We start from the raw sequence: 8,109 nt of genomic DNA on the forward strand, positions 1-8,109 counted from the left end.
GAATTGTGTATGAAAATAATACAAAAAATATGACACTCCATTTAAAAATCCGTTCTTAAGAAAAGTATTATATAAAGATGAGTGATCCAAATAGAAAAGTAATTATAATTTTTGAAGAGATATCAATAGCACTCTAAATAATAATATTAAAAAGTAATACAAATTTACAAATTAGACGCATTTTCGTTTGCTCTACCCCTGCATACAAATCAGAAAAGGTTTAATCATCCACGTGTTTTTTATGTGAAAAATTTCATGCTGTATATCCACTGTACGAGAATTCAAAAATAATTCTGGTCAACATGACAATTTTACATTATAATACATATCTCTCATATGATAAAAGAGATTGATTTTAGTATCTTGATTGTGGATTTTAAATAAGTAATCAAATTTTAATGGTAGTTTGATTACTTGTTTCATTTTCTTCTTGAGAGGAAAGACGTTCTGTAGAATTTATAAATAAACGTGAGTGTTTCTTATAAAATAAATATATCCTGTAAAATATTAGTTGTATTTATATTAACATAAATTATGAGTTTATATTTTTATTAAAATAATATTTACATGAAGAGTATAATAATAATATAATAAATAATAATATAATAATAAATAATAACTAATATATAAAATTATAAAAATTTAATTTTAATATGTAATTTTATCCAAATAAACATGTGTTGTTTTATAATGAAAAATTTAAAGAATCTTTTTGGATTGTATTTTTTAATATACCTACTAAAGCAAAAATGTTATGACCTCCATTTTCATCGTACTCGTTTAACAACATTTAGTAATAATAAAATATTGAATGAAGATATTTAATTAAAATATAAATTATATCAAATTATTAATTAAAATATTGATAAAGGTAATGGAGGGATAGGAGTAAAATTTTTGAAAAGTGTAAAAAGGTATTATATTATAGAATAATGATACACATACACTTTCATTCTATCTACATTTATTACACTTAATGAATATATAGGTGGAAGTATTTAATACTTCATTCTTTTATTTACATATTAGTTATTCCTAATTAAAAAAAGAAAACTTATTTTTTTCTATCTGTCTTTTTATCGCATTATATAGTAATCTATAAACTTATATTTTTACTTTCTCTATACGTGTATATATCAAATGTTGATTGACTTTTTTTTTTGGGAAAAATGAATAATTATTTTATTAATAATTGGATGAAACGTATTTATATTCAATAACTATAAAAATAAAATAATCATAAAAAAATAGTATTTAAAAAAATAAAAAAATAAAACAAGATTATATCAAATTTAAAAAAATTGTATGGGTAAAACAATTATTTCTCATTATTTTCCTTTCCTATATTCCGTATGCAGCTTTAGATCGGCTATAAATAGGCATCAAGTTTTGGTCATGAATCATCCACTTTTTCTCTAAAAGCCTTAGGCAAAGTACTAACCTTCTTCGTCCCAAAACTTTCCAAACCATGGCTCAGACCCCATTTCTTCTGTTGTCAAATTTTCAAAGCTTTTGGCCTTCTTTGGTTGTCATAATCACCTGCTTCACCATTATGATCAAAACCCTAAGGTCTAACTATATCCAGACTTATTCCAAGAAACAAAAGCCGAAGCTCCCTCCTGGACCCAAACCATGGCCCATTGTAGGCAATCTTCCTGAAATGCTTGCAAGCAAACCTGCTTATAAATGGATACATAATCTCATGAAACAAATGAACACTGATATTGCATGTATCCGCTTAGGAAATGCCTATGTCATCCCAGTCACATGTCCCACCATTGCTACCGAGTTCTTGAGAAAACAAGATGCTACTTTTGCATCAAGATCACTCAGCCTGTCCAGTGATCTCATTTCTAATGGATATTCAACAACAATTTTTGTGCCCTTCGGTGACCAGTGGAAGAAATGAGGAAAATCATAACCCACGATTTGCTTTCTCCACACAAACACCTATGGCTTCACGACAAAAGGACTGAAGAGGCCGACAACCTTATGTTTTACGTCTACGACAAGTGCAAAATGGTGAATGATGGTACTTATGGCCTTGTGAATGTTAGGAATGTTGCAAGGCATTATTGTGGCAACCTCATCAGAAAAATTACTTTCAATGTAAGGTATTTTGGGGAGGGTAGAGAGGACGGAGGAGCCGGTTTTGAAGAAGTAGAACATGTTGATTCCATCTTCGATTTGCTCAACTACATTTATTCCTTTTCTGTTTCTGATTATATGCCATGCTTGAGGGGACTTGATTTGGATGGCCATGAGAAGAAAGTGAGGGAAGCTTTGAGGATCATCAAGAAGTATCATGATCCCATCATTCAACAGAGAATCAAACAATGGAATGATGGATTAAAGGTTGATGAAGAGGACTGGCTTGATGTTCTCATCTCTCTGAAAGATTCCAACAATAACCCATCGTTAACATTCGAACAGATCAGTGCACAAATCATAGTAATATATACTTCACTTCTCTCGTAGTTTGTCTTTCCCTACTTATACTAACACGTTAAAGCAAATCATATTCCACGAGGGAAAAAGGTTTAAAAAATACATATTTTTTATTTTATTTTCCATCTCACCTCTGCCATTTTCTCGTTTACCTTTTTTTAAACCTCCGTATGAGTAGTTTGTACGGTATACAGTAATTTCTGATTTGACTCCATATCATGCACGTTGAAAATATGAAATTTGATATCATTCAAACTCTAAGTCAAACTGTTTGTAGGAATTGATGATTGCAACAGTGGACAATCCATCCAATGCATTTGAATGGGCACTTGCTGAGATGATTAACCAACCTGAGATACTGCGCCGAGCTGTCGAAGAATTGGACAGTGTGGTAGGAAAAGACAGGCTGGTCCAAGAATCAGACATACCTAAACTCAACTATGTGAAGGCATGTGCCAAAGAAGCTCTTCGTCTTCATCCCATTGCACCTTTCATTCCTCCCCATGTCTCTATGAGTGACACTGTTGTGGGGAATTACTTCATCCCCAAGGGTAGCCACGTAGTGCTAAGCAGACTAGAACTTGGAAGAAACCCAAAAGTGTGGAATGAACCCTACAAGTTCAAACCTGAACGCCACCTCAAGAGTGATGCAGATGATGTGGTTTTGACCGAACCAAATCTGAAGTTCATATCATTCAGCACAGGAAGACGAGGTTGTCCCGGAGTGATGTTAGGAACGACAATGACAGTGATGCTGTTTGCTAGATTGCTCCATGGCTTCACTTGGACTGCCCCACCCGATGTTTCAACAATCAATCTTTCTGAGTCAGACGATGATATCCTTCTTGCACATCCACTCGTGGCAATTGCTCAGCCAAGGTTACCACCAAAGCTATACCAACTCTAAATTGTACCAAAATTTAGTTTATCTAGGCGTATATATTTTATCATGAACTAAATGGAGTGTGAAATAAAAATGTAAACGTCTCTCTTATAGTGTAAAAAAGGACTCAACTTGGTTTTTAACTGAGTCTCTTTGTATTAGTATTTCAGAATCATGTTATTCTCATCTGAATAAATCTCAGTTTAGATATCACTTCTTTTGAATAGATTTATCGAAGAAACATAACATTAATAAAATATAGAAAATTAACAATATTTCCAATGTAAATTAACTTAATAAACAAATGTCTACGAATCTTAATCTCATGTGCGAAGGAGAAATCTCCATCAATATGATGTGGCTCCTGTGTAAGCACGTTTGCTACATCCATTTCACAGAAGTTTCTGAAGTCACGTTCTATACAAGTTGGTTTCATCACTGTGACATCACAGTCTTATCTCAAATTTATTAAATTTCAAATGATTAGGATAACTTGTATCAAATTTATTAAATATGTTGATATTATATAGTCATTAAATATGAGACATTATATACTTTTTTATTAGCAGATATTAAATATATTTTATAAGTATTTTGTTCTGAAAACATACTTTTTGGATTAAAAGAGAAAAATATTATAAGTTAGTTTTTATATCAATTCTTAAATAATATATAAAAAATTGTGTATCAGAATAATATATAATTAACTAATAATTACAAATGAAGAGTGCCGTATAATGGGTCTTATTTACAAATACTGTTGTTAAAAAACTGCATTGTGTTTAAAAAATTAAATTGTTTTTAGAAAAACCTTTTAATTTAATTTTAATATTTAATTATATTAAAGTAAAATTTATTAAACTAAAATATAACTTATTAGATTGAAAATATATTTTATAATAAAATATTTATTAATAACAACATAAATAATTAAGATATTTTAACTAATTTAAAATAATTCAATTTGATTTAATTTGTAGAGTGTAGTTAAATTTATATATAGTTATTGTAATTAAATTAGTCTTCATAACCACTTTTAAAATTTAATGAAATTTTGTAGTAATTCATTTCTTTTACCACACCCGTGTCAAATTGAAAGAAATATAAGGCCAGCCAGGAAAGAGGTTGTACTAAAAACAAAGTAGTGGTTGTTATTTGAAATTTTAGGAGTGTAATATCCCAAATTTTCTCACACAAAATATTTCATAATCAATAATTAAAAATAAAAATATTGTTAATGAATATAATGTTATTATAGTTATTCATAATATAATTGTAAATGTCTCACTCCTAAAAAAATTTATATATTTTTAATTTAAATAAAACTTATGCATGATTAAGTTTTCATTGCTATTCCACTGCATCTCTTTCGCCTTGCACTGGAGTAGTTATCATTTCTTTATCAGCTTTCGTATAACACACATTATAGAATACAAACACAAACAAATAACACAGTAAGTTAATATAAAAAAAGTTCATTTATAAAATAGACATCAAACTATTAATACACATTATTTACTTGTAATAATCATAAACTCATGATAATTATATTAGACTCGACTATCCAAATGAAACGTTGATGTGAAATATCGGGAGGTCCTGCACTTATGGTTGTCTCCATTCCTCATATAATACATCATCATGTTATCCACAAGGTTAGTTTGTTAACAACTATGACCAAAATCGATCCATAGACCAGAACCTTCTACCACTTCAACCACATAACTCATCCTTCTCTACATGAGACTATATGGTTGTTAGAGTATCAGGATAAGTTCCAGCCAGCACTCTCAAATAAACCCTTACACTAATTAATTACAAACACTAATTCTCTTCACGGGATCCCAAGTCAAACTAATACCAATTAAATTTCATAAGTTAACTCATAACAAAGGTTAAGTCAATGATGCAAATATACATACAAATCAATAATTCAATCACTCATTATTTTATCCAAAATGGTCAAGGTTATCAACAACCTAAATTATTGGAATATATGCATGCAACTAATTAAAGATCTGTCCAGTCAAAGTAAATAACAATATATCTAGAACATATTGTAAAAATTTCAGTTTGATTCGATGGTTAATGAAATAGAAATCTTAATTTACCGAGATGACTTAGAAACAAAATTAAGGTGGTGTTAAGTTCCCTAATAAATACGAAACTAATTTCTATAAATACAGGCATCTAATTAAAAATCCAAGTGGTCAAAGTGAATCATTGTATCTTATGAACCATATATCAAAACTTGAGGTTAATCTAACGGTTAACCATATGAAAATTGATGTTGTACCGAGACTAAAAAACAGAAAACTAGAGTGGTGATCAATTCACTCAAGAATGAGAAATTAATTTCTTTAACTATAGACATTCAATTAATAATATGAATGGTCAAAGTGAATTATTATGTACTATGAACTATATATCAAAATTTTAAGTTAATCTAAAAGTTAACTAGGTGACAATTGATGTTTTACCGAGATGACTCAAAAACATAACTAAATTGGTGATCAATTCACTCGAAAATACGAAATTAATTTCTCTAAGCGCATACCTACGAATAAAAATTTGAGTGGTAAAAGTGAATTATTATGTCTTATAAATCAAATATCAACCTTTCATGTTAATCTGACAGTTAACTATGTGAGAATTGATGTTTTATTGAGAGGACTCAGAAATAGAACTAAAGTGGTGATTAGTTCACTGAAAAATACAAAACTAATTTCTCTAAGTACAGACATTCAATTAATAATCTAAGCGATCAAGTTGATAAAATAGGTCTTAGGAAATATATCTAAAATTTTAGGTTCATATAACAAGTTAACTAAGAGGATATTGAGGTTTTACCGAGATAACCCGGAAAACAGGAAAAGAAAACATAAACAAGAAAACCAAGACCCCACAAGTTGACATGATCGCTCCCCTTATGCTCATATTTTATATATTCAGATTCTTCATCCTAAAACATACAATTATCGTACAAAAAGAAAAGAGTTAGCTTCCTTACCTCTTTTCTAGTATTTTCCTTCAATTTTCAAGACAAATTGCAAGTCCTCCTTCATCTTCCTTATTTTCCTCTCTTGAACCAAGTATAGTCTTTCCAAGAAGACTCTTTCTCCAAAACTCACGTTGCTCCTTCTCCCAAAACTCATGTTGGTGGCTAGTCTCTAAGGTGTCCCACCATTTCATGGGTCTTACAAGAGGAAGCCTAGAAATTCATTTTTCAAATAAATGTATTTTAATATGAAGAAGAAATAATATTTATTCAATTTTAATTTTAATTAGTTAGTTCATTTTAAGTGAAATAATATTCTTTTGAATAAAAATCTTTGAATAAAATCGATTGGAACATTATTTTCTTCGAGTAGATATGTTAATTTTTTTTTCAAATGGATCTATTTTATTCTTTTCTTTTTTATTTTCTAAATTGAAGAGAAAAATACAAAATTAAAATTACGAAAAAATAACTTAAAATCATTATTTAAAATTTTTGGATCAAATTTAATTACTTCAATAGAAGGAATAAAAAAATAATATGTGATTTTTTTAACATAATATGAAATTAAATTTTTTATTATTGATTTTTCTGGGATATTTTTAAAAATATAAATGTCAATGATAATAATGTTGTAAAACTTGAAACTTATCTTTTATTTCTCATCCATCCTTTTCTACACATCACTAAAATAATAAGAATTTATTAAAAATTATAACAACAATTAATATCTTCATAATTTTTCCTATATAATATCTTTTTAAAGAAAAATCTTTGAATGAATTTAATAGCATATTAGCAATTGATTTTCTTGGTTTAATCATTTCATAGGTTTGTGTTTTTTTGTTGGAAGTCGCAAATCGGTCTCTTAAATTTTCTTTTGTCTCGATTAGGTTCCTAATTTTAAAAAATTAAAACAAAGTGACCTTTGTCATTAAATTGGATAAACAATGTTAAAAAACAATGATGTGACTCAGTGAACAGGTTAATGACATGAAATCAAATCAATTAGATCATACTACGTCATCATCTTCAACTTAAAACCACAAACCCTAGCCACTAGACCATCGCGAAGTTGCCATTGAATCGTACCGTTAACCACCAATGACTTTCACACGCAAGCGCGCCACCATTGTACAACCTACATCGCGAGCCTCAATCCGTGAATCCACCTCGCGCCTCCATCCTCCACGTACAAATGAATGAACTATCGCACTTTGTCACAGATCTGTAGCAACCACCAACAGAAGACACCCGCAATTCCTTTTCACATATCTGCACATCGCAAGTTCTTTCGTGGAAAAATCTCACCTTCACTACTAGAAACAACACCATAAATCCCTACACCACAAAGACGACCACCATGAAACATCAGATCTTTCCACCATTGCGATTGTAACACCAACAACCTCGTGAAATCTTGATGTCGCACTCTCTAGACCTTACGCCACCATTCGAACAAAACCCTAAATCACGCCATCATCCATTGATGTATAGACCACCATAATCACTTACACCTCCTTCATCGCACAACCCATTCATGCCACCGCCACAAATCCATGAGCAACCTAGAAGAACAAGAGCCAAGGACCACTCCATTACATCATCACAAGCTCTAATTTGAAGATCCATTGCAGAACCTCACCTCCATCAACCTCACACGTTGGCGTCAAACGACCACGAAGATGAAAAATGACGTTGGAATTCACCACCACACCAAATCTGATCACTAACAATAACCTCGCCAGTCACAGATCCATAAGCCTCATATCTCAAAAAT

The 8,109-nt window shown here is 30.3% G+C and overlaps 1 pseudogene across 1 annotated transcript; it reads left to right on the top strand.

The window, feature by feature from the left end:
* The first annotated feature begins 1,433 nt into the window (after positions 1–1,433).
* LOC124824288 (isoleucine N-monooxygenase 1-like) lies at positions 1,434–3,419 on the top strand (annotated as a pseudogene). Its single transcript, XR_015786980.1, has 2 exons — positions 1,434–2,451; positions 2,726–3,419. The product of XR_015786980.1 is annotated as an isoleucine N-monooxygenase 1-like (transcript).
* Positions 3,420–8,109: the final 4,690 nt, after the last annotated feature.

This window comes from Vigna umbellata, chromosome 5 (genome assembly GCF_029865625.1).
Source record: "Vigna umbellata cultivar VRB3 chromosome 5, Vumbellata_1.0, whole genome shotgun sequence".
In the NCBI taxonomy this organism is placed as follows: Eukaryota; Viridiplantae; Streptophyta; class Magnoliopsida; order Fabales; family Fabaceae; genus Vigna; species Vigna umbellata.